Source organism: Artemia sp. Qi Xiang Cuo, chromosome 14 (assembly GCF_049724085.1).
Source record: "Artemia sp. Qi Xiang Cuo chromosome 14, ASM4972408v1, whole genome shotgun sequence".
NCBI lineage: Eukaryota > Metazoa > Arthropoda > Branchiopoda > Anostraca > Artemiidae > Artemia > Artemia sp. Qi Xiang Cuo.
In genome coordinates, this window is record NC_142807.1 from 13,013,306 (window position 1) to 13,040,619 (window position 27,314).

General features: G+C 35.8%; 1 protein-coding gene across 2 annotated transcripts in view; it reads left to right on the plus strand.

Moving 5' to 3' along the window:
• The window catches only part of LOC148944151 (musculin-like), a 111,946-nt gene that overhangs the window by 64,697 nt on the left and 19,935 nt on the right, over positions 1 to 27,314 (plus strand). The window lies entirely within an intron of this gene.

The following is a 27,314-nucleotide window of genomic DNA, read 5'->3' on the forward strand; positions in this document are numbered from 1 at the left end:
TGGTCATAAGATCTAGTATGTCCTTGAGGATGAACTGAACCCCCACAGCCCCCAGGGCAAGGGATGAAAGTTATAAACTTTGCCCATTGACTACAAATAGTATTGGCTATTGGGAAGTATAAAGATATTTTCGGGGGGGGGAGGACAATTTTCTGGTGGGGGTGTTTTTGTCGGAGGACCTTTCCATGGAGGAGTTTTCGTGGGGGGAAGGAAATTTTCCATGGGAGGGAGACCTGGATTTCCAAGCATTAATTAAAAAACTAAGAAGCTAAATGTCAAAAATAATATCGGATCGAGATGTAATCGTAAACAGTACTGTATATGCTGATTTTGCAAAAGTTTTAAGTCGTTCGGGTCTTTTGTCTTTGCTTTGAAAGTCATCTTCTTACCTTTGTGATCATTAGTAAAATTTATTTCATCGCAGTTCAATAAGTTCCTGTCTGGAATTCCATCCAGACATTGTTTCTGTTAAGTTTGTAAACCCTTGTTGCTGGTTATCTGGACAGCTACTTTGAGACGTCTATTTGATCGGACAAAGTTTAGATGATTTGCACTTAGAATTGTTTGTGACAAGTTATGTCGGAGAAGTTAGTGCTTAACCCGTTGCTGAACTTTCTTACTCGAGTACTTACGGATGGTATTAAGTTGGACGTGATAACATGCAAAGCGACCGGTTTTTATGTCCGAGATTGTATTATCAAAGCAAAGGAAATTGTGTACGAAAAGCTGGAAATTTCTTCAAGAATAATTAATCATACCAAAATAGAGGACAATTTAGTTGATATATAAAAAATTTTATTCACAGCTGCAAAAAAGGCTAAGCCTATGCCAACATTTTTTGTTTTTTCGCTATATTAAAGCCCCTCTTGAGACAATTGAGTATTTGCGACTTTGATATCTGAATTTAAAGAAATGGCTAGGAAGGTTAATGGTTTAGTGGAAAACATGGGCCAGAGTAAGACGTACATAAATGACATCTTTCGGCAGCAGTTTCAACAATCTACCAATACTACGACATATGTCGTTGTTCTTAGAAATTGTCCCAAAAACATGGTGTCGTCAAGGGACCGTAAAACTTTTGTCGACTATTTATATCCTGGGAAATCAGGCAAAATCTCTGAACTAAAACAATCAACTTCAGAATGGTGCATTGTAGCAAAATCAAAAACTGAAGCTAAGCGGATTGCTCAAAATGTGAATATATTTAAATCCGCCATTGCAACGAATTTGAAGTTGCCTCTTTTAATCGGTGTAGTGAAAGGACCCTGAAAATTTGACAGAAGACAGGTCAAAAGATTTTTATTTCAAAGTGCTGCAAAACATTATCTCGCACTTTTCAAAACGTCATCTGCGGCTCATCTAGCACTTTTAAAGTGTAATTTGATTCTCGTGAATACCTTGACGAATTCCTAAGGAAATCAGTGAAAATCGGTTATGGTGTGAACGTTTTGGTACTCCACAATTCGTTTCCGTTCCGAAACGTTGCTATTCTTATCATATCAGTTGTCGCACAGCGGCTGATTGTCGTCATACACCCATCTGTTCGAGATGTGGATCCTCCAATCACCAGTCCAACCAAAGTAAACGATGCACGGCAAGGATTTTCACCGTATCTCTATGTATTTTTTGTTGGAAGTTTATTAATAAAAAAAAAGAACACATAAAGCTGATTTCTAGCAATCTAAAATAACTGGCGGCAGCCTTGCTTATAAATCAAATTACAAATTCAGTGTCATCAGTGCTTCCCATGCATTATTTGTTGGGCTGAGCAATATATAAAGCAAATTCTCTGTTTGGAGGACGAATCTGACAAAAATGTCAAAACGCAGTATTGGTAGATAATACAAGTGGGAAAATGACTGTATAGGTTTTTAATGTAAATTTTTGTTAGTTAAATCTTCTTCCTCCATTGTACCTATCTGATATCAATGGAAACACAGTCACTTTTTATAACTCTTGTTGTTTTTTTTTTGTCAGCTGGTGTCGTCTGTGTGTGTGAAGTGTGGTTATCAAAATCTCGAATAAACAAGCCCAAAGTAGGGGTTGTACGTAAACGCTCATCAAAGTGCCACACCTATCTCTAACGCGCCATGGAATGTACGAGCTATTCTCGCTCTGATTTTCGTGTTTTGGGCTTGCCGCATATATAATAAGTTTGGGTACGACAAGTGTACCTTCCGTGGGGCGTATTCGCCGGACTTTTTGGTCCCCGTTACCACGATATGTGTTACCGATATTGTGTATGTAAGAATACTTCTTGGATAAATGGTCGCTCCATTAGATATTAAGAATAACAGTAACTCAACTCCTCCTGGTTTTGAAGAAATAATCCATAAACAACAGCAGAAAACTAGTTCGCTTCTATTTACTAATGTCAAGTCCAATGTTATTTCGGTGAGCTCTAAAAAGGAACTAACTGCAAAAAGTATATACAGAAAAAAGGTCAGTACCTCTTTTTTGTCAGCACGTGGCAACGAGGGCCAATGGAACTGCAAAAATGAAGTAACTTTATCCATTAATTATGATTCAATGCCAAAATTTAGCATGTCCCTGAGAAGACTAAAACAGATATTTAGTACAAACTAATTTATTTTCTCTTGCGGAATTCTCGCCTCTCAACCGTCATTGAAAACAAGTTAGCCTCTATAAGAGTTTGTAATGCCAATAAAAACTGCATTGTATACAAATCTATGTATTGGAGAAAAAGGACGTTTATTTGTCAATAAGGGGGGCCCCAACACCTTCTTCGTAAGATGAATGGCCAAGCAGATATCACGCTGGTCAGTCTTTACACAGAACACGAATTATCCACTTAAAAATCTGTATTTATCTTCTGTCTCTGATAAATGCTCTTTCACGACCAGAGGATAATCTACACTTTACTGAAAATAAAACAAATGGGATTGTCAGTTTAATATACGAATACTGATATTTATTCCCTAAAGTTTTAATAATTACTAATATAGTAAAATAAAAAAAGGAAAAAACATATAAAATGAATTTTGTTTTGAGCAAAGTGTAAAATATCTTTTAGTCTTGAGAAGGCCTGGAGGTTCTGTGCCTACTCATGTTAATTTTTGCTCGTTTTGAGCTTGACTTGGTTATTTATTGTAATTTCTGTTTATTTTGGGTTTCAGTTATTTATTAATTGTGATTTGTGGTAGTTTTACGCATGGAAGATTATTTGACATTATTTCTGCTCATTTTTGGCTTAATGGAGCTCCTTACTTTTCGTTGAAAAACTAAGTTTGTGGGAAAAATTTTAAAACAATTTTTCTTCCTTTTCTCTTGACATAGAAATTTTCGTTGGATTTTTTTTGCATCTTCATTTTTTCCCATAAGAATCCATAGTTTGGCTTGCTGTTTGTATGCTGGATAAACTTTTTCAATAACTTTTAATCTTGACACAAATAATAACGTTTAGTCCAATTTTATGTCTCCTGAAGTTGACCTGATAAACTAAGCTTCTTACCGTTCCCAAAAATTATGTATATGCTTCATGACAACCAGTATACACTTACAATCTTTTGGTTTATTTCAATTTTAAGAGCAGAAGTATTACTAGCAGTAAAACCGGAAGTTTCCACTTAATATCCTTTGTCGTTCTTGGTATATTTTTGAGGTAGCTTAATGGCAACTAGCCACAAAGCGCCTTTCGATTTAGTTTTAAGGCATAATTTGCCATTTGCATAATCGTGGGGGGTTGACATACCCAATATCAATAGAGAAATAGTTACTATACCATTCTGGTTTTCTTAACAAAATACTTGTCTCAAAATCTAATTAGATGTGTTTGGAAAAGTAAGAGGCTTTTGACGAGGCCTTCTAGCCCTTTTATCTCTTTTGACTCTTAAAAAGGGCACTAAAACTTTTAATTTACAATTAATTTACAGCTCCTTTAAAAGTTTCAGTGTTATTTCTAGCTATTATAGACTGGCACTGCCTGTGATATTGCCTACATGCTCTTTTAAGAACTTGCATGCACATAGTTTTTTTTTATTTAATTGAAACTCCTTATGTTAAATGTTCAACCTAAATGTTCCCTAAAAGTTTCACCTTACTACCCTTGGCATCATTAGTTATAGTAACTGTAGAGGTAGTATTAACAGTTTAAGATAAGTTTCTTTTGGCTAATTTAAAATCTGCTACAACTTACCCATAAAGGTATAAGATAATATTTTAAACTATTCTTAGGATATTTCTATGTCACCTATCTGAAAACCTACACAATCATAGTTCGTTTTGATTTAGTTCAATACCGCCTGAATATTCCTTGAAAGCTTTACCATAATACTCTTAGCTTGCATAGTAGAAGAAGCTGTAGTAGCAGTATACTCATAGGAGCTTCGGTTTCTTCAACATTCACTTAAACCCGCATTAAAAATTTTAATTTATAACCATCAGCAGTTCCTGAAATATTTCTGATGCGTCCATTTAGCAGGCTATTTGCGCATAGTGTTTTTCAATTTACTTCCATGAACTTCGACTATTTTTACAATAAAAAGCCTTAATGCCCTTAGTTTTAGTAGCAGCGGTAGTAGTAGTAGCAGTAGAATTAACAGTAGTAGCCATAGCTTTAGTGGCACGAGTAGTACTAGAAGTAGCAATACCAGTAAGCAGTAGTAGTAAGGGTATGAGTAGATTCAGTAGCAATAAGATGCAAATAATTTCTTTCTGTTAGTTCGACATCCTCCAAAGCAAGCCCTGTTAGTTGCAACTTCAAACATCTAACGATTCCTAGTGTTGGACTCTTATGGCAGAAAAGGTGTTCCCTTGGGTGCTTGAAAATCTTCTCATCCAGGAATTCAGGTTGGACAGAACATTTCACTTGGGTATCTTGAATTCATTGATGATGTTAGAATCCTCTGAGACCGAGAGAGATCTTAAACTATGCTCGACGATGTGGTTTATTGTGCAGGCAAGTGATTACTGGGGCTGTTGTCTGGTTACTCGGGATTATTATAATAAATAACTCTTAATTCTCTTCCACTAAATTCATATTAGTTATAGCTGGATGAGGTTGAGAACTCCACATACCTTGGCTCTCAGGTCATCACTGAGGATCTTCAGACGCCAATATTATACACTGATAGCAAAAACACAGATGGTTTTGCTTTCCTCAGAAAACTATTGTGGAACTGGCGTCAAATGAGTGTACCAACTGAAGTTCGAGTCTACCTGGCTTTAGCTCGAACAATCCTCCTTTATGGATGCGAAACTTGGTCAGTTAAGCGACTACATGAAAATGCACTGAAGATGTTGGAGCATATTTGTCTGCGTAGCATCCTCAGGATAAACCTGTCTGAACATATGTCAAACGTGGATATACGACGAATGTATAGTATCAAGAGATGCGTTGTAATCACCAGCAAAGAGCGTTGACTGAAATGGTTGGGCCTTACGGAGACCAACAGAGTACTTGCCTCACTGAATCCTTCTAGCTCATGCCCTTAGATCACGAAAGAGCTGCTGGAAGAAGACCACTCTACATGGTCCAAACAGGTCTTGAAGATCCTTGATGCCTAACAACATGGAAACGCTTAATTCCCGCCACAAGTAAGAAAGTAAATTATATGCCGTCTTTAGAAGACAAAGGGGTTGTCAGCCCAATTCATCTTACTTTCTACTCGTTTCTAGTTTGAATAGATAATTTATCCTAATTTCTGTTCGTTTTGGGTCCACATATATTTATTGATGGTAATCTGGGGTAGTTTTCCGCTCATTTTTTGCTTAAGGCAGCTCTTTTGTTTTCTTTGTGAAAATATTCTTATGCGTGAAGGTTTCTCTTTAAATTAATTTCTTTTTTTATTGACATAGTCAATAAAAATAAGGGAATAACGTTTTAAGTGTCTGTTTTTCTCTATAAGAATCAAAATTTTGGATTGCTATTTATATGTTAGAAACAGTTTTTCAATAGTTTTTGTTAATGTGCGCCTGTTGGGACATTTGGGCAAACGCATTGTCCCTTGATTTAGTCTTAGGCCTACACCTCCTCAAGTTTCCCTGAAAATGAAGCTTAATATCCTTCCTAAAATATTTTATGTATACTATTTCAACAACCTGGATGCATTTACACTTTTTGGTTTAGTTAATTTGTAAGTGCAGAATTAGTGGTAGTAGTAGCCTACCTTCTGTTGTTCTTGATGTATTGTTGAAACGTTTTATTGACAGCCAGCATACACATAACGTCTTTTGATTTAGTTTTAAGCAACATAAAATTTTCGTGAAAGTTTCTACTTCATACCTTATTCTATACACCTTTCCCACCTAGATATCTTGACAACCTGGATAAATTTAAGCTATTTTGTTAAATAGTTAAATAGTGAAAGAAATAGTAGCAGTAGTAATAGAAGAAGCAGCAGAATAGATGACAATACTGGTAGTCCAGGGAGTTAAGAATTTCACCTTAATTTCCTAAGCCGTTGCTTTGATATTGCTAATATAATACGCCCCTTTGATAACCCATATGTACATAGTGTGTTTCGATTAAGTTCAAAACCACCCTTGCCTTTCTCTGAAAGTTTAAAAAATATCCTCACGATAAGTATTTGGACCATGATGTAATTAAGTCTGTACCACCAGCAGTCTACACATATATATATATATATATATATATATATATATATATATATATATATATATATATATATATATATATATATATATATATATATATAATATATATATATATATATATATATATATATGTATATATATAAAGAGGTAAAGAAGAGTGCCAGAAAAGACCAGAGAAACCTGCTGGAGCGAAAAGCAGCGCAGGCAGAAGAGGCGGCGGAGAGAGGTGATTCAAGAGCCGTCTATAAAATCACTAATGAGATTATTGGAAAGAAATGCTCTATTCAACATGGACCAATAACAGACCCTTCGGGCATTCTGATAACACAACAGTCTGACGTAAGCGAAATTTGGGCCAGTTACTTCCAAAACCTGTTTAATAGACCTCCACCAGAGGATCCCCCACAGATTCCAGCAATAATACTGTTTTCCTTAGATATCAGCACGGATCTGCCATTATTCACTGATATTATAGCAGAAGAAAAGAAGCTTAAAAACGGGAAGTCACCTGGCGAAGCCTATATATTGGTAAATAGGACAAACGCAGCTCCTATGATCTGCGTTAAGTACAGGACAGCATTGTTTGTAATAATCTAAACAACCGCAAAAATACCGTCGGATCTGAAACGTAGCACATTTGTGCGGATCTTTAAGAAAGACGATGCGACCTTCCCAGGTAACTGGCGAGGACTCTGCATGCTTTCCACGCCTAGCAAATTGCTGAAACACATTTTACTGCAGAGACTCAGCTCGTAGCTCGACACGCATCTTCGTGACAAGCTACATGGATTCAAATCAAACCGTTTATGTACAGACTTGATGTTTATCCTACGGCTACTGAAAAAAGAAACCAGAGAATGACGCTCCAAAATATATACCATATTCATCAATTTTGAGAAGGCATTTGACTCAGTATAATACCAAAGTCCGCGGAAAACACTACTGCATTACAGAATCCCTAAATAGATAGTTTTACTTATCGTTGTGCTTTATGAAGATAATGAGTGCTAAGTAAAGACGCCAGATAGCCAAATCCTTTTCTTCTGCATTCTGTCAGGAGTTAAGCAAGGTTGTGTCTTGCCACCGCTACTTTCCCTAATCGTCATTGATTTCATACTGCGAAGTATAAGCACAGACGAACTCCATCTGAATCCAGAAACACGCCGCAGTGATGTAGACTTCGCTGACGAAATCGCCGTCCTAAAATAATGCAAGCAAAGACTCCAAGAACTCCTTGACAAAGTGAGGGAGGGAGGTGGCCATGTCGGCCTGAAAATATATAATGAGAAAAAAAAAATGCATGACCACCACAGATTCACCCCTGAGCATCACTTGCGGAGACCAACACATAGAGCAAGTCGTCCATTTCAAATACTTGGGAAGCATAGTAGAAAGTACCGGATCGACCACAAAAGAAGTGCTCACAAGAATCGGCCAAGCCAATGGAGCCTTCAATAACACTGTTGTAACACTAGTTGTAACACTACAACTGCAATTACTCATACTACTCCTATTGCTCCTACTATTACTTCCGCTACTATACTTACTACTGTTACTAATCCTGAGGATATTTGTTAAACTTTCCTGAATATACAATATATAAATATATATTCCTGAATATACAATATATACTTTCCTGAACATTTCATGTTAAACGGAATATGTTGCAAGAACTTTTGACTCTTGTATATTTTCGCAGATTTTGCTGACGATGTGTCGCATTCATAAAGGAGATTGTTCGAACCAAAGCCAGGTAGACCCGAACTTTGGTTGTCATACTAATTTCACGCTAATTCCACAATGGTTTTCTGAGAGAAGCAAAAACCGTCTGTGTTTTTTGCAATCAGTGTTGAATTTCGGCATCTGAAGATCATCAGTGATGAGCAGGGAGCCAAGGTATGTGAAGCTGTCAACCTCATCCAGCTGTACCTGATATACAGTCAGTGAAAAAACTTCAGTGTTATTTATTACCATAATCCCAAGTAACCAGATAACTGTCCAAGTAATCATATAACTGCCCAATTAACCACATCATCGAGCAGAGTTTAAGCTTTCTCTGGGTCTGAGAGGACTCCAACATCATCAGCAAATTCAAGGTCCCCAGGTGAAAAGTTCTTTCCAATCTGAACTTCTGGATGAAAAGATTTTCAAACTACCAAAGGCACGCCCTTTTTGCCAAAAGGGTGTAACAGCAATATTTCAGGAATAGTTCGGTGTGTAAAGTTGTAACTAACGGGGCTTGTTGTTTAGAAGTTCGAAATAACCGAAAGAAAATATTTGTACCTTTATGCTACTGATTCTACTCATACCCTTACTACTGCTTACAATTATTGCTACTTCTAGTACTACTCGTGCCACTACGACTAAGGCTACTGCTGTTAATTCTACTGCTACTACTACTACAGCTGCTGCTAAATTAAGGGTATTAGGCCTTTTTTCTAAAAATATTGAAACTGTATGGAACTAAATTGAAAAACACTATGCGTACATAGGTTGTCAATAGGACGTATCAGAAATATTTCAGGAACGGTTGATGGTATTAAGTTCAAACTTTTAATGTGTGTTGAAGTGAATGTTGAAGAAACCAAAGGTTCTATGAGCATACTGCTACTACAGCTATTTCTACTACACAAGCTCAAAGTATTAAGGTAAAGCTGACAAGATATACTTAGGCGAATGTTGAACTAAATTAAAACGAACTATGAGGATGAAGAGGTTAAAATTGGTGACAAAGAAAGAGTTCAAGAACGGCTTAAATTATTAAATTAGACCTTTAAGGGTAAGTTGTGGCGGATTTTGAACTAGCCAGAAGGCACTATTCTTATACTGTTAATGCTGCCACTACAGTTGCTGTAACAAATGACGCCACGGGTAGTAAGGTGAAATTTTTAAGGAACATTTAGCTGGAGTTTAGATTAAATAAAAAAAAAAAACAATGTGCGTGCAGTTTCTCAAAAGAGCATGTAGGCAATATCACAGGTAGTTCCGGTATATAATAGCTAGAAATAACACTGAAGATTGTAAAAGAGCTATTTCGATTGTAAATTATAATTTTTAGCACCCTTTTTAAGAGTCAAAAGAGATTGGAGGTCTAACAGCCCTCCAATTTCCAAAGCCTGGTCATTTTATAAACACATCTAGTTAGATTTTGAAACAACTATTTTGTTCAGAAAAGCAGAATGGTAAAGTAACTATTTCTCTATGGATATTGGGTATGTCAACCCCCTACAATTATGCAATTGGCTAATTATGCCTTAAAACTAAATCAAAAGGCGCTCTGTGGCTAGTTGCCAATAAGATACCTCAGAAAAATATCAAGAACGACTGGGGATATTAAGTGGAAACTCCCGGTGCTACTGCTATTAATACTTCTGCTCTTAAAATTGAAATAAACCAAAAAATTGTAAGTGTATCCAGGTTGTCAAAAAGCATATATAGAAATTTTTTGGGAGCGATAATATGTTTAATTTACCAGGTCAACTTGAGAAGATATAAAATTTAACTAAACAATATTTTTTGTGTCACTATTAAAAGTCGTCGAAGAAGTTTATCTAACATAAAAACAGCAAGCCAAAATCTGTATTATTTGGGAAAAAAAACGAAGATACAAAAAAAATTCCCATGAAAATGAATATGTCAAGAGAAAACGAACAGAAACTAATAGAAAAAATTTTCCCACAAACTAGTTTTTCAAAGAAAAGTAAACAGCTCCATTAAGCCAAAAATGACGGAAATAAAGTCAAATAGTCTTCCAAGCGCAAAACTACCACAAATCACCATCAATAAATAAATGAAACCAAAATGAACAGAAATTACAATAAATAGCCAAGTCAACCTCAAAACGAGCAAAAATTAACATAAGTAGGCAGACAACCTCAAGGCCTTCTCAAAACTAGAATATAATTTGCGCTTTGCTGGAAACAAATTTCATTTTAAATGTTTTTCCTTTTTTACTTTAATAAATTAAAAATTATTAAAAATTTAAGGAATAAATATCAGCATTCGTATATTAAACTGACAATCCATGGTCATTTGTTTTTTTCAGTAAAGTGCAGACTATGCTCTGGTCTTGATAAGGTATTGATCAGAGACGGAAGATCAATAAAGCTTTTTAAGTGGATATTTCGGGTTGTGTATTGTTAAAGACTGACCAGCGTAGCGCGTGGGTGACCATTTATCTTACGGGGAAGGTGTTGGGGTCCTCCCTATTGTCAGAAAAAAGTTCCTTTTTCTCTAATACATAGATTTACCTATAATTTAGTTTTTATTGGCACGCCTGTTTTCAACTACGGTTGAAAGGCGAGAATTTCGCAAGAAGGAATTAATTAGTTTGTGCTGAACTTTAGTTTTAGTCTTCTCAGGGACTAGCTAAATTTTGCCATTGAATCGCAATTAATGGATAAAATTTCTTCATTTTTGTGGTTCCATTGGCTTCATTGACCCACGTCGTCACGTTCTGGAAAAAAAAGGTACTGACCTGTTTTCTGTATATACATTTTGTAGTTAGTTCTTGTTTAGAGTTCACAAAAATAACATTGGACTTGACATCAGTAAATAGAAGCGAATTAGGTTTCTACAATTGTTTATTGATTATTTCTTAAAAACCTGGTAGACTTGAGTTACTGTTATTCTTAATATCAAATGGAGCGCCCGTCTATCCCAGACATATTCTTGCATATACATTGTTGGTAGCAGATACCGGGGACCATAAAGTGTGGCATATACGCCCGACGGAAAGTACACTTGTCGTGCCCATACTTGTTATATCTGCAGCAAGGACAAAACATGAATATCATTGCGAGAAGAACTAGTACATCTCATGGCGCGCTGAACTGTGGTGTGGCACCGTGGTGAGCGTGTACTTACAACCCGTACTTGGGGCATTTTTACTCGAAATTTCGATACCCATACTTCACCAACAATGGCGACATCAGATGACAAAAAAAAACAGATTTATAAAAAAGTGACTGTGTTTCCAGTGATGTGAAATTGGTACAATGGAGGAAGAAAATTTAACTAGCAAAAAATTTATATTAAAAACCTATACAGTCATTTCCCCCTTTGTATTATCAGATAATACAACAGGGGAAACGACTATTTCATGTATCACCTACAAGGGGGATAGATTCTATCAATACTGGAGTTTTGACATTTTTGTTAGATTCGTCCTCCAAACATAGAATTTGCTTTTTCAAGCTTCTAAATATGTTAATCATAACGAAATTGTGCCCTAGACCGCCACTGTGATTGGTCGGTCATAAAATTTAGATTCAACAGATGAATATATTGCTCAGCCCAACAAATAATGCATAGGAAACACTGATGACACTGAATTTGTAATTTGATTTATAAGCAAGGCCGCAGCCAGTTATTTGAGATTGCAAGAAATCAGCTTTGTTTTCTTTTTTTTTTATTAATATACTTCCAACGAAAAATCTATGAAGATACGTAGAACATCCTTGCCGTGCATGGTGTACTTCATTTTGACTGGTGATGAGAAGATCCACATTTTGAACAGCAATCAGCCGCTATGTGACAACTTTTATGACAAGAATAACAAAGTTTTGGAATAAGCAGGAATTCTTGAATACCAAGAAGTTCATAACCAATTTTCACTTATTTCCTTAAGAATTCGTCAAGGTATTCACGAGAATCAAATTAAACTTTAAAAGTGCTAGATGAGCCGCAGATGACGTTTTGAAAAGTGCGAGATGACGTTTTGCAGCACTTTGAAATAAAAATCGTTTAAGCTGTCTTCGGTCAAGTTTTCAGGGACTCCCTTCACTACACCGATAAAAAGAGGCAGCTTCAATCGAGGGTTTAAGTTTATTCGCGTTTTCAGCAATTCGCTTAGCTGCAGCCTTTGATTTCACCACAATGCGCCATACAGAAGTTGATCGTTTTAGTTCAGAGACTTCGCCTGAGTCCTCAGGAAATAAACTGTCAACACCATGTTCTGGGACAATTTCTAAGAACACTGACATGTGACATAGTTCAACATTGGATTCGCGCAATAGCTCCAAGAGGTCTTAGCAAGCGCAACGAATATAAGGAAGGATTTTCAGTATAGTTGATATTAGTGTGAGAATAAAATTCAAAAAGTGGGGACAGTTTAACTTTACTTATATATTTATTCGTTGAGATATATTTACAATAATTAATAGAATGTTCACAATATTAGAAGTTAATAGTAGATGTTGTAACAGTAGCAATGATACAAGAGCAGCGAAAATAGCGGTAGAAATCACGAGAGGATCACGGCTTTGTCTTGAATGGGATGAAGTATTTGCAAGATACGTGTTTTCTTTGAGTAAATTTAAATTGGAGGACCAATTATGCTTCGCTGCAAAAGTTGATATAGACTTCAAAGTGCTTTAAATGCAATAGTGAAGTATATAGAGGACAATAAGTTATATCGGTAATTGTATATGTGTAATATATATTATTGATGTAATTATAGACACACAATAAAATTGTTTCGAAATTGAAAACGTTCATTTCTTTTATTAAATTTTTTTTAGGTCATCAAATACTCTTGAAGTAAAACGAATCGTGGTTAGTGTAGAGTTAGCAGTGAGAGTAATGGGATTGAAATATGAATAAATTTGAGAAAGAGAAAATTAAGTCGAATTTTGTGACTATTGAAAAACATTTGATTTTGGATGACGATTTTCTCGAGTTACCCCTTCAACGGAAGATATTTTCTCAGGAAAAACTTGAAACTATAAAGGGGAATGATTCTCCCCCATTGGACTATTGTATGAAGCTTTTACGACGTGATTCAAAGACTTTTACTCATTTAATTGATATATTAATTGAAACAAAGCAGAATAATATCGTGGGTATACTTTTGAAAACATCACCATAGATTCCATTTAGATGGCTCCCTCTTCGAAACAGTTTATGTAACATCACAGAGCTACTCCTCATCTATCCCCCTCTGCATTTATCCAACATGGATCATTTTCTTTTTATCTGTGAGAGAGTTGACACCGGAAACCAAAAAAAAATGTTCTATACATGTCCACTATGTATGCATACTCTTGGCAGTTGGTCATCATGTGAGAATTGTACAACTATTAGTGAATATAATGAAAAATGCAAATTATGCAATCCCTGTAAATTACATAGAGGGCATGCAGTACAATTTAAAGGCTGTAATTCATGTCTTGAAGAGATTTGTGACTCTCACCCTAGAGGGCAGCTATGTTCCAATTGGCACTATGACAAATGTGATTAGTGGGTATATGTATACTCTTACATGATTAAAAAGTGCCTCACACGAGATTTTAGTTCGATTCTGCGATATTAGTATTGCCGTGGTTTTAAATTATTTTGGAACAAAGAATCATCTCAACGACCCAATAATTGGAGTACAAATACCCATTGACTTCTACTTCATCACTGCAACGACACTGCCTATTATGACCTTAAGCCTAGTGATTTTTATTTGGCAGTTACGGAATCTGATTTACCACTTGAAAACACTGTATGTGATATTGCTTCAAATAGACAAATTGAAACACGTGAATTTCATAATATGAATGCAAATAGTATCATTAACTATACAAAGAGATATGAGAAGAGTGAAGCTACATTGTACTGTAAACAATCTAACCCTGACTTTGCAGCCAACCAACATCAATATACAGTGAATTCAAATGATCTACCAGCTTTAGTGTATTTCAACAGTTGCGCCTACATCGAAAAAGGAGAAACCTAAAGTGTAGAATAAACACATTGTTGTTGTGTATATACATTTTTTTTTATTAATAAACAAATTCCAATACATTTTTAAAGCACTTTATTAGTATTGCAGAAAGATTAAAATCATAGAGGTTTGAAAGGATCTTTTTCACAGAGTCGTTCAGACATGAAATGCCTACGTAAATGTTGAGAAACTGGTTTTAAGTATAACCACGACATTTGAACACGAAATATAGTAGCGCATGAAAACTGCAACTTTTAGTCGTTAGATCCTGCACTCTCTTCCGATTTTGAATAATAGTTTTCCCACTGCTTTCAATATAGTTGTCGATGTGTGGAGTGTAGAATGTATAGAGTAAGCCGAGAGGATCAAAAATTTCAATCGTCTTTATTGTTTGAAAGATGCACAGCCAATGACCGATATTCACACTCGACGGACTGCTATTAACAATGATTAGTGTATTGTTTGCACTTTGAATTTTTCCAATGAAGTCCGAGGGTAGACAATAGGATCTGTATTTGGACATGTAGGGGTCAATATTAAATACACTGATTATATCACTGGTGTTCATGGTCAAGTAAAACACTGCCTTAGGGAGTAAATTCCCAATAGGTTTCAAATTGATTTAACGAGATTAGTGCGATACTCTCAGGTAATGTACACTCTAAACGCACACTGTACACGGCAAATGTACACTCTAAACGCACACTCCCCTTTCGTACTATACTCATATCTTGAGTGCCAGACAGGTCTAGTACAGTGATACCATGTGTTTAGCGAATATTTATTTGGTTATACCGTTTTCAAATACTTGTGAATCATGATCTAGGGTTTGTATTGTCAACTCTAACAATGTCCTATAGGATTTATTAAAGAATAGATTGCAGACTGTGATTCCAATTAGTTTGGCGACAACAGATTCAAGCCCAAACGTCACAAATTTATCTGGGAAGCCAGTCCACGATCCTATTACACTAGCGCTTTTTACAAATGCCAATGACAATTTTTATGGAATTTCACCATTGATAAAGGATGATTCGGTGAAGGTGCGTGAGCCTGTGGCAATATGACGTTGATTGGTGATTGCATGAGGAACAAGTAGTTTAATATTATTCCCACTGACTCTCAGTTTTTCCACTACCAAAGCAACAGAACTCATAATCTGCTGCTTTCGTACATGTAGTATTGCCGAGGTGAGAGAGAGAGCTACATCGGGACTTGAAGGAAGTTCCTTTCGCAAAATGAAATCTGACGGACCAAGCCTCAATTTTATATCTACTTTAATATTTGGTGGTAGCCGTTGGGGTATATTAAAAATCTCATGATATATTTTTCCAACTAGATGTAATTCACTAGTTGTAGCATTTTTAAGTGCATATGTACTATTAGTATCTGTAATATATTCATATCCATTGGATTTGCCTCTCAATTCCTTGTATGACTTGGACGTCATCAACTTGAACTGCATATAAATTGTATAACTCGAGAGATTGTTGTTTGTGCTTACCAAAGTGCCATTTATGTATACACTGATTTGACGAAAAATATTATGTAATATACAAGTTTCATAGGATAATCCATCGGCTCGAACTGGCATTCCATCGTCAGATTTCTTGACTATCATACGTAAATGTATAAATGTCGACGATCTGTCCATAAAGTAGTCCTCATTGGAATAAATTTAAAAGCGGATACTATCGGAGCGGTTGTTGTGGATAATAGCGGTTGGTGTGGATAAAATTGTTCATAGTATCCAAGTTTTACACTCACATCAACATTTCCTACATTGAATAGATTTAAAGATGAAGTGATTAAAGGTTGGGAATCCTTATGTGGTAGATATACCATTGTTCAGTCTATGAAAAGAAATCCTGCTTCGATCAAACAATTCTCTTCCTGGGGCTTTGTCTTCTATTTATTGCACGTGTCGTTTTTTTCCTTCTTTTTTTTGACAGGGGGGATGTCTTTCGTTTTTGACCTGAGTAGAGACTGATGAGTGGTGCACTGTTTCTCAACCTTTTTAAACCTTTTCCATTTTGTTGAGATTTCAATTGTTCGCCAAGGGTTCGCGCACTGGACATAAGATTTTCCGAAGCACTTTTTTTAAAATCCTTGTCAGAGCTCCAATCATATAGTGTAGAGGATGCAAAATCTGTCGCAGTCAGTACAATATATTTTTTAGCCAGAGGTAGTGCAGAGCGAAACAGCTTAGCAAACCAACTGCCAAGACCATAGCGAGACATTGATGAACGACCTTTGTAATAGTCCATTCCATTGCCCAGTTGTCTTGGGCCAAGAGTATTAACATTCCAAAAGCTATTTACACAAGCTAGTCTAGTAGAAAATTAATCTGATCGGAGAAAAATACTAGCTGGCTCACACTTAACATGGACTTCATGCAATCCTATCCCCCTAATGTGCAAATATATACCCTGAATTGGAATATATATGGGATGGAGGACTAAAATTCATTTTCGACAAAAAAAAGGACATCGAGTGGTATATCCACATTATTCGTAAGTCAATAATATGATTTGGTAAAAATTTACCATGTAAATATCTCAAATATTTATTTGTAAACAGAACTTACGTTATAAATTTGCGTTGCAATAACATCAAGATGATCCATTCTATCAGCTGTTTGTTCCTCGGTGCTTTCAAGCGTACTGTTATCTCAGTCTCTAAGCATGATCAATATATACAACGCCTCCTCATGCCATAGCAAATAAAACGGTATTTTGATTTCGACATAGAAATTACGTAAATTCAAGCGAACACCCCCAAAAAGTCTGGTCTGATGATGTCACGTGTACTCGTCGTATTCTAACCATGTCATTGACCTAGAAAGAGGTGTGTAATCTTGTACGTGTTGTTCGTCCCAGTTGTACTACTCGTTGTCCCCCCCCCCGTGGTATAAGGGCCCCCCTACTTATATATATATCATGAAAAGAAAAGGAATCTTAAATACGTTTAAATTGTCGGAACTATCAAAACTTGGTCTAATGCCACGAAAAATAAGGGGGAAATGTAATACAAATGGGGAAATGACTGTATAGGTTTTTAATATAAATTTTTTGCTAGTTAAATCTTCTTCCTCCATTGTACCAATTTCACATCACTGGAAACACAGTCACTTTTTTACAAATCTGTTTTTTTTTTTTTTTTTTCTGTCATCTGATGTCACCAGTGTTGGTGAAGTTTGGGTATCGAAATTTCGAGTAAAAATGCCCGAAGTACGGGTTGTAAGTATACGCTCACCACGGTGCCACACCACACTTCAGCACCCCATGAGATGTACTAGTTCTTCTCGTAATGATATTCGTGTTTTGTCCTTGCCGCAGATATAACAAGTATGGGCACGACAAGTGTACTTTCCGTCGGGCGTATATGCCACACTTTTTGGTCCCCGGTATGTGCTACCAACAATGTATATGTAAGAATATGTCTTGGATAAACGGGGGCTCCATTAGATATTAAGACTAACAGTAACTCAACTCTACCAGGGTTTTGAGAAATAATCAATAACAATTGTAGAAACATAATTCGCTTCTATTTACTGATATCAAGTCCAATGTTATTTCGGTGAACTCTAAACAAGAACTAACTACAAAATGTAAATACAGAAAACAGGTCAGTACCTCTCTTTTTCCAGCACGTGACGACGTGGGTCAATGAAGCCAATGGTACCACAAAAACGAAGTAATTTTATCCATTAATTGCGATTCAATGGCAAAATTTAGCTAGTCCCTGAGAAGACTAAAACTAAAGTTCAGCACAAACTAATTAATTCCTTCTTGCGAAATTCTCGCCTTTCAACCGTAGTTGAAAACAGGCGTGCCAATAAAAACTAAATTATAGGTAAATCTATGTATTAGAGAAAAAGGAATTTTATCTGACAATAAGGAGGACCCCAACATTTTCCCCGTAAGATAAACGGTCACCCACGCGCCACGCTGGTCAGTCTTTATTAATACACAACACCCGAAATATCCACTTAAAAAGCTTTATTGATCTTCCGTCTCTGATCAATACCTTATCAAGACCAGAGCATAGTCTGCACTTTACTGAAAGTAACAAATGACCATGGATTGTCAGTTTAATATACGAATGCTGATATTTATTCCTTAAATTTTTAATAGTTTTTAATTTATTAAGGTAAAAAAGGAAAAACATTTAAAATGAAATTTGTTTCCAGCAAAGTGCAAATTATATTCTAGTTTTGAGAAAGCCTTGAGGTTGTCTGCCTACTTAAGTTAATTTTTGATCGTTTTGAGGTTGAATTTGCTATTTATTGTAATTTCCGTTTATTTTGGGTTTCAATTATTTATTAAATGGTGATTTGTGGTAGTTTTACGCTTGGAAGATTATTTGACTTTATTTCGGCTCATTTTTGGTTTAATGGAGCTGTTTATTTTTCCTTGAAAAACTAGTTTGTGGGAAAATTTTTTCTATTAGTTTCTGTTCGTTTTCTCTTGACATTGTCATTTTCGTTGGAATTTTTTTTGTATCTTCGTTTTTCTTCCAAAAAGAATACAGAGTTTGGCTTGCTGTTTTTATGTTGGAGAAACTTCTTCGATGACTTTTAATCGTGACACAAATAATATTGTTTAGTTCAATTTTATATCTCCTCAAGTTGACCTGGAAAATTAAACTTATCATCACTCCCTAAAAATTCTATATATGCTTTTTGACAACCTGGATACACTTACACCCTTTCGGTTTATTTCAATTGTAAGAGCAGAAGTATTAATAGCAGTAGCACCGGGAGTTTCCACTTAATATCCCCAGTTGTTCTTGATATTTTTACGAGGTATATTACTTGCAACTACCCACAAAGTCCCGTTTAATTTAGTCTTTAGGCACAATTAGCCAAGTTCATGATTTTAGGGAGTTGACATAACCAAAATTCATAGAGAAATAGTTACTTTACCATTCTGCTTTTCTGAAAAAAATAGTTGTTTCAAAATCTAACTAGATGTGTTTATAAAATGAATGGGCTTTGGAAATTGGAGGGCTGCTAGCCCTCCAATCTCGTTTGACTCTTAAAAAGGGTGCTAAAACTTTTAATTTACAATCGAATTAGCTCCTTTAAAAGTTTCAGTGATATTTCTAACTATTATAGACCGGCACTGCCTGTGATATTGCCTACATGCTCTTTTGAGAACCTGCATGCATATTGTTTTTTTTTTATTTAATTGAAACTCCACCTAAATGTTCCTTAAAAGTTTCACCTTACTACCCTTGGCGTCATTTGTTAAAGTAACTGTAAAGGCAGTATTAATAGTTCAATATTAGTGTCTTCTGGCTATTTTAAAATCTGCCACAACCTACCCTTAAAGGTATAAGATAATAATTTAAACTATAATTAAGATATTTCTATGTCATCTATCTAAACATTTACACGCTCATAGTTCGTTTTAATTTAGTTCAGTGTCTGAGTGAGTATACCTTGCCAGTTTTATCTTAATACTTTTAGCTTCCGTAGAAGATAAAGCTATAGTAGCAGTATGCTCATAGAACCTTTGGTTTCTTCAACAGTCACTTCAACACACACTAAAAGTTTGAACTTAATACCATCAACCGTTCCTGAAATATTTCTGATACGTCCTCTTAACAACCTATGTGTGCATAGTGTTTTTCAATTAAGTTCCATACAGTTTCAATATTTTTAGAAAAAAAGCCCTGATACCCTTAATTTAGCAGCAGCTGTAGCAGTAGTAGCAGTAGAATTAACAGTAGTAGCCTTAGTCTTAGTGGCACGAGTAGTACTAGAAGTAGCAATAATTGTAAGCAGTAGTAAGGGTATGAGTAGAATCAGTAGCATAAAGATACAAATATTTTCTTTCTGTTATTTCGAACTTCTAAACAACAAGCCCCGTTAATTACAACTTTACACACCGAACTATTCCTGAAATATTGCTGTTACACCCTTATGGCAAAAAGGGCGTGTCTTTGGGTGTTTGAAAATCTTTTCATCCAGAAGTTCAGATTGGAGAGAACCTTTCACCTGGGGACCTTGAATTTGCTGATGATATTGGAATCCTCTCAGACCCAGAGAAAGCTTAAACTCTGCTCGATGATGTGGTTAATTGGGCAGTTATATGATTACTTGGACAGTTATCTGGTTACTTGGGATTATGGTAATAAATAACACTGAAGTTTTTTCGCTGACTGTATATCAGGTACAGCTGGGTGAGGTTGACAGCTTCACATACCTTGGCTCCCTGCTCATCACTGAGGATCTTCAGACGCCGAAATTCAACACTGATTGCAAAAAGCACAGACGGTTTTTGCTTCCCTCAGAAAATTATTGTGGAATTGGCGTGAAATTAGTATAACAACTACTGTTCGGGTCTACCTGGCTTTGGTTCGAACAATCTCCTTTATGAATGCGACACATCGTCAGCAAAACCTGCGAAAATATACAAGAGTCAAAAGCTCTTGCAACATATTCAGTTTAACATTATATATTCAGGAAAGTATATATTGTATATTCAGGAATATATATTTATATATTGTATATTCTGGAAAGTTTAACAAATATCCTCAGGATTAGTAACAGCAGTAAGTATAGTAGCGGAAGTAATAGTAGGAGCAATAGGAGTAGTATGAGTAATTGCAGTTGTAGTGGTACCTATAAGTAGTAATAGTATTCATATTGTAATATGAATTCCAAGTAATAGTATTCCAAAGATATATATATATATATATATATATATATATATATATATATATATATATATATATATATATATATATATATATATATATATATATATATATATATGTATATATAGTATGTATATATATATATATAGTATATATATATATATATATATATATATATATATATATATATATATATATATATATATATATATATATATATATATATATATATATATATATATATATATATATATATATATATTACCTTAGACCCGCCTGTGCCTCCAGAGGCACCCAAGGCATCAAGAAGGAGCCGCCAATCTTCCCGCCGGTTTGCTGCTGTAAGTATGTCCTCCCACTGAGGTTGGATTGATGTGTGCAGGTTATGGAGATCTGTCTGGTACTTTCGAAGCAGGATGTTTCTGGGTCTGCCCCTGCGGCGTGGACCCGATGGCTGCCAATGGAGATCTGCATTTGGTAGTCGGAGATTGTCCATACGTAGTACGTGGCCAAGGTATCTCCATCGGCGGACTCTTATGATATATGTCACAAGAGGCTGGCCAGTCTTGTCACGGATGGATTGGTTTGTTATTCTCTGCTTCCAACGGGTGTTGAGAATTCTTCTGAGACATGTGTTTTCGAAAGCAAGTATTCTTCTCTTTTGTTCCGGGTTCAGGTGCTAGGTTTTGGCTGCATAAAGCAGCACTGGCATAACATTGCTATTGAAGAGTCGTAACTTTAGCCGTATAGAGAAGCTTTGGGACCGCCATACTTTCCGTAATCTATTGAAGGCCCCATTGGCTTGGCCATTTCTTGTGAGCACTTCTTTTGTGGTCGATCCGGTACTTTCTATTATGCTTCCCAAGTAATTGAAATGGACGACTTGCTCTATGTGTTGGTCTCCGCAAGTGATGCTCAGGGGTGAATCTGTGGTGGACATGCATTTTGTTTTCTCATTATATATTTTCAGGCCGACATGGCCACCTCTCTCCCTCAATTTGTCAAGGAGTTCTTGGAGTCTTTGCTTGCATGATTTTAGGACGGCGATGTCGTCAGCAAAGTCTACATCACTGAGGCGTGTTTCTGGATTCAGCTGGATTCCGTCTGTGCTTGTACTTCGCAGTATGTAATCAATGACGATTACGAAAAGTAGCGGTGACAAGACGCAACCTGGCTTAACTCCTGACAGAATGCAGAAGAAACGGGTTTGGCCATCTGGTGTCTTTACACAGCACTCGCTATCTTCATAAAACGCAACAATCAGTGAAATTATCTTTTCAGGGATTCCGTAATGCAGTAGGATCTTCCACAGACTTTGGCGGTCTACTGAGTCAAATACCTTCTCAAAATCGATGAATATCATGTACATTTTGGGGTACCATTCTCTGCTTTTTTCCCTCAGTACCCGTAGGATAAATATCAAGTCTGCATATAAACGGTTCGGTCTGAATCCATGCTGCTCGTCACGAAGTTGCCTTTCGAGCTGCGAGCTGATTCTCTGCAATAAAATGTGCGTCAGCAATTTGCTAGGTATGGAAAGCATGCAGATTCCTCGCCAGTTGCCTGGGAAGGACGCATCGCCTTTCCTAAAGATCCTCACAAGCGTGCTACGTTTCCAATCCGAAGGTATTTTGGCGGTCGTCCAGATTTCTGCGAACAACGCTGTCCTGAACTTGACGCAAGTCAGGACCGTCGCTTTGATTATTTCTACGGTTAGCCGGTCTTAGCCAGGTAATATCCTAATTTTCTGATTCTTTGCTGCTGCTATAATTTCAGTGGATAACGGCAGATCCGTACTCATATCTAAGTAAAACAGTATTGTTGCTGGAATCTCTGGGGGACCCTCTGGTGGAGGTCTATTCAACAGCTTCTCGAAGTGACTGGCCCAAACTTCGTTTACGTCAGACTGCTGTGTTATCAGGATGCCCGAGGGGTCTGTTACTGGTCCATGTTGAATAGAGGATTTCTTTCCAATAATCTCATTAGTGATTTTACAGACGGCTCTTGAATCACCTCTCTCCGCTGCCTCTTCTGCCTGCGCTGCTTTTCGCTCCAGCAGATTTCTCTGGTCTTTTCTGGCACTCTTCTTTACCTCTTTATATATATATAAATATATATATATATATATATATATATATATATATATATATATATATATATATATATAATATATATATATATATATATATATATATATATATATATATATATATATATATATATATATATATATATATATATATATATATATATATATATATATATATATATATATATATATATATATGTAGACTGCAGGTGGTACAGACTTAATGACATCATGGTCCAAATGCTTATCGTGAGGATATTTTTTAAACTTTCAGAGAAAGGCAAGGGTGGTTTTAAACCTAATCGAAAAACACTATGTATATATGGATTATCAAAGGGGTGTATTATAATAGCAATATGAAAGCAACGGCTTAGGAAATTAAGGTGAAATTTTTAACTCCCTGGACTACCAGTATTGTCATCTATTCTGCTGCTTCTTCTATTACTACTGCTACTATTTTTTTCACTATTTAACAAAATAGCTTAAATTTATCCAGGTTGTGAAGATATCTAGGTGGGACAGGTATATAGAGTAAGGTATGAAGTAAAACTTTCAGAAAAATTTTATGTTGCTTAAAACTAAATCAAAATACGTTATGTGTATGCTGGCTGTCAATAAAACGTTTCAACAATACATCAAGAACAACAGAAGGTAGGCTACTGCTACCACTAATTCTGCACTTAAAAATTAACTAAACCAAAAAGTGTAAATGCATCCAGGTTGTTGAAATAGTATACATAAAATACTTTAGGAGGGATATTAAGCTTCACTTTCAGAGAAACTTGAGGAGGAGTAGGCCTAAGACTAAATCAAGGGACAATGCGTTTGTCCAAATGTCCCAACAGGCGCACATTAACAAAAACTATTGAAAAACTGTTTCTAACATATAAATAGCAAGCCAAAATTTGGATTCTTATAGAGAAACACAAAGACACTTAAAATATTATTCCCTTATTTTTATTGACTATGTAAACAAAAAAAGAAATTAATTTAAAGAGAAACCTTCACGCATAAGAATATTTTCACAAAGAAAACAAGAGAGCTACTTTAAGCAAAAAATGAGCGGAAAACTACCCCAGATTACCATCAATAAATATATGAGACCCAAACCGAACAGAAATTAGGATAAATTATCTATTCAAACTCAAAACGAGTAGAAAGTAAGATGAATTGGGCTGACAACCCCTTTGTCTTCTAAAGACGGCATATAATTTACTTTCTTACTTGTGGCGGGACTTAACCGTTTCCATGTTGTTAGGCATCAAGGATCTTCAAGACCTGTTTGGACCTTTTAGAATGGTCTTCTTCCAGCAGCTCTGTCGTTATCTAAGGGCATGAGCTAGAAGGATTCAGTGAGGCAAGTACTCTGTTGGTCTCCGTAAGGCCCAACCAACCAACCAACAACCAATCAACGCTCTTTGATGGTAATTACAACGCATCTCTTGATAGTATACATTCGTCGTATATCCACGTTTGAAATATGTTCAGACAGGTTTATCCTGAGGATGCTACGCAGACAAATATGCTCCAACATCTTCAGTGCATTTTCAATTAGTCGCTTAAATGACCAAGTTTCACATTCATAAAGGAGGATTGTTCGAGCTAAAGCCTGGTAGACTCGAACTTCAGTTGGTACACTAATTTGACGCCAGTTCCACAATAGTTTTCTGAGGAAAGCGAAACCATCTGTGTTTTTGCTATCAGTGTATAATATTGGCGTCTGAAGATCATCAGTGATGACCAGGGAGCCAAGATATGTGGAGTTGTCAACCTCATCCAGCTATAACTGATATGAATTCAGTGGAAGAACTTAAGTGTTATTTATTATAATAATCCCGAGTAACCAGACAACTGCCCAAGTAATCACTTACCTGCACACTACACCACATCGTCGAGCAGAGTTTAAACTCTCTCTCGTTCCCAAAGGATTCTAACATCATCAATAAATTCAAGGTACACAGGTGAAATGTTCTCTCCAACGTGAATTTCTGGATGAGAAGATTTTCAAACTCCCAAAGGAACACCTTTTCTGCCATCAGAGTCCAACAATAGGAAGCGTTAGATGTTTGAAGTTGCAACTAACAGGGCTTGCTTTGAAGGATGTCGCACTAACCGAAAGAAATTATGTGCATCTTATTGCTACCGCGTCTAGTCATACCCTTACTACTGCTTACTGGTATTGCTACTTCTAGTACTACTCGTGCCACTAAAGCTAAGGCTACTACTGTTAATTCTACTGCTACTACTACTACCGCTGCTACTAAAACTAAGGGCATTAAGGCTTTTTATTGTAAAAATAGTGAAACTGTATGGAACTAAATTGAAAAACACTATGCGCACATAGCCTGCTAAGAGGACGTATCAGAAATATTTCAGGAACTACTGATGGTAATAAATTCAAATTTTTAATTCGGGTCTAAGTGAATGTTGAAGAAACCAAAGCTCCTATGAGCATACTGCTACTACAGCTTCTTCTACTATGCAATCTAAAAGTATTAAGGTGAAACTTTCAAGAAATATTCAGGCAGATATTGAACTAAATCAAAATGAACTATGAACATGTAGATGTTCAGATAGGTGACATAGAAGTATCTCAAGAATAGTTCAAAATATTATGTTATACGTTTATGGGTAAGTTGTGGCAGATTTTAAATTAGCCAAAAGACACTATTCTTAAACTGTTAATACTGCCTTTACAGTTACCATAATTAATGACGCCAAGGATAGTAAGGTGAAACTTTTAGGTTGAACATTTAGGTTGAACATTTAACATAAGGAGTTTCAATTAAATAAAAAAAACAATTTGCATGCAAGTTCTTAAAAGGGCATGTAGGCAATATCACAGGCAGTGCCAGTCTATAATAGCTAGAAATATCACTGAAACTTTTAAAAGAGCTAATTCGATTCAAAATTAAAAGTTTAGTGCCCTTTTTAAGAGATAAAAGGGCTAGAAGGCCTCGTCAAAAGCCCCTTCCTTTTCCAAACACATCTAAGTAGATTTTGAGACAAGTATTTTGTTGAGAAAACCAGAATGGTATAGTAACTATGTCTCTATTGATATTGGGTATGTCAACCCCCCCCGATTATGCAATTGGCCAATTATGCCTTAAAACTAAATCAAAAAGCGCTCTGTGGCTAGTAGCCAATAAGCTACCTCAGAAAAATATCAGGAACGACTAAGGAATTCTTACGGTGCTACTGCTATTAATACTTCTGCTCTTACAATTGAAATAAACCTAAAGAGTGTAAGTGTATACAGGTTGTCAAAAAGAATAGACATAATTTTTGGGAATGGTAAGAAGCTTAGTTTATAAGGTCAACTTGAGGAAACATAAAATTGAACTAAACATTATTATTTTTGTCAAGATTAAAAGTTGTTGAAAAAGTTTCTCCAGCATACAAAGAGCAAGCCAAACTCTGGATTCTTATGGGGATATATGAAGGTGCAAAAAAAATCCCACGAAAATTACTATGTCAAGAGAAAAGGAACATAAATTATTTTAAAAACTTTTTTCGACCAACCTAGTTTTTCAAAGACGATTACATATCTCAATTAAGAAAAAAATTATAAGAAATAGTGTCAAATAAACTTCCATGCTTAAAAACAACACATATCCCAATTAATATATAACTTGGACCCAAAAATAAACAGAAATAACAATGAATAATCGCGTCACGCTCAACACGAGGAACGATTAAAATTATGAAGCAGCCAACCACAAGGACTTCTAAAAACTACAATAAGTTTTGCACTTTGCTCGAAAAAATATTGATTTTAAATGTTGTTCCTTTTTTTATTTTAATATATTAATAATTATTAAAACTCTAAGGAAATAAATATCACTATTCGTATAGTAAACTGACAGTCCTTGTTCATTTGTTATTTTCAGTAAAGTGCATTTTATCCTCTGGTCGTGAAAGAGCATTTATCAGAGACAGAAGATCAATACAGGTTTTTAAGTGGAGATTTCGGGTTCTGTGTTAAGACTGACCAGCGTGGCGTGTGGGTGGCCATTTATCTTACGAAGAAGGTGTTGGGGCCTCCCTTATTGACAGATAAACGTCCTTTTTCTCTAATACATAGATTTGCCTACAATGTAGTTTTTATTGGCATGATAAACTCTCGCAGAGGCTAGCTTGTTTTCAATGACGGTTGAAAGGCGAGAATTCCGCAAGAGAGAATAAATTAGTTTGTACTAAACTTCTGTTTTAGTCTTCTCACGGACAAGCTAAATTTTGCCATTGAATCATAATTAATGGATAAAGTTACTT